A 1,612-nucleotide genomic window follows, 5' to 3' on the forward strand; every position below is an offset into this window, starting at 1 on the left:
TCTCTCTTCTCCATTTTGTTTTAACTCTGGAAGTGCCAGGATGTTGGAACTTTCTGGTTTTGGCCATTTGCAAAACCGTAACAAGCATTCACAAGGGGCCAGTAATGGGAAATCATGACAGCTAACACTCTAGGTTGAAAGCCTGCTCTGCTCCAACAAAAATGATTAATAAACTGAGGTTCAGATTAAAGTAAAAACATCCAGCTTGAAAAAAAATAACCAACATTAGATTTCTAGTCATGTGCAAAGCAGTATGATTTAATATTGCTATGGGGTTTCAAATTTTTGAGTGTGCTTATTGAAAAAGAGAGATTCAAGCATGTATTGCATATTGTAATTTACAATGATTGTACCATTCCAATTTTTTATAAGCTAATGAAGGGCACAAAGCACCTTTCCATTGTAGTAATTTAAAATTGCATTAAGTGATTTTAAATTATCTTTCCCATTACATCTTATTAAAAATAGTAGAGTCCAAAACTAATATTTTAATTGATAATTTTAACAGTTAAACTTTTTAAATCTAAGCACTGAAAAGAAACATAATGAACAAAATAAATCCTTAATCCTGTTCAATAATCATAATTTTGGGTCAAGTGAGCAGTTAATCTTGTTTAATTTTTGTAATGGTTCAATGTTTAGATTGACCTAAATATAAAAAGGCCTTAAATTGAATTGATTAAAAATTGAAACAGTTTAATTATTCAATGGATTTCAAAATTACTTACTTTAAATATTGAACATATTGAAAATGTTAAACTGTAAGGCCCCCAAAATTAGAAATGCGACCTAAAAATAATATAGAACCATACACGGGAAATTATAGCTTTAAAAAAATATATAAAATAAGGTTCTGATTTACATAGTTAGATATAGCTATAACTATAGCTATAGATATTTTATTTTATTTTTTGAGACAAGAAGGAACCAGTAAGAAAAAGACCATCAGTACAAGCACAGACAAGAATGAAGAATTACACTGTTGAGTAGTGGAGATGGCACAAGTTTAATTACATAAGATTATATAATTATATTAAATGCTAATTACAGAAAAAATTATAATTCTATGCTATTTTTTCCATTATGGAAAATTTTTAACTACCTACCTCCAAAGAAGAACTTTACACTTTTTCTACAACGTGACAACAACTGGTATAGATTTCTACATCAAATCATTTTGCTCTAAAATAACCAATATTATTCACCTATAGCTTTACAGAGTACATCATTTAAAAATATATAGCTTTCTTTTAAATGCACATCCATATTGAGTTCAGACATTATTTTTAGATAGCAGATTACACAGTAAAGTTTACTAAATCTTGACAAAAAGATAGCTTAAACTAATACATTTATCGCGGTTATTTTCACATGGAAAGCCTCGACTCTTCTGTTTATGCAGCACCTGGCACTAGATTGCATTCTGAACTATCTGGTAACTGCTATAATGAAAACATAAAATATTTACGTGCTTTTCTCAAACCTCTATTGAAGATATTTTCAAACACATTTATTTTGCACAAAATGTTGTTTTCAGTTCAAAGAGAACTATATTATTACAGACTATAAATATAAAAATCTGACACGAAGAAGTTAAAAAATAAATTCTTTT

The 1,612-nt window shown here is 28.4% G+C and overlaps 1 protein-coding gene across 1 annotated transcript in view; it reads right to left on the reverse strand.

Annotated features, from left to right (window-relative positions):
* The window catches only part of ZNF407 (zinc finger protein 407), a 465,343-nt gene that overhangs the window by 302,630 nt on the left and 161,101 nt on the right, over window positions 1-1,612 (reverse strand).

The sequence above is a fragment of the Crocodylus porosus genome, unplaced genomic scaffold (assembly GCF_001723895.1).
Source record: "Crocodylus porosus isolate Cpor-Errol unplaced genomic scaffold, CroPor_comp1, whole genome shotgun sequence".
Lineage (NCBI taxonomy): Eukaryota > Metazoa > Chordata > Crocodylia > Crocodylidae > Crocodylus > Crocodylus porosus.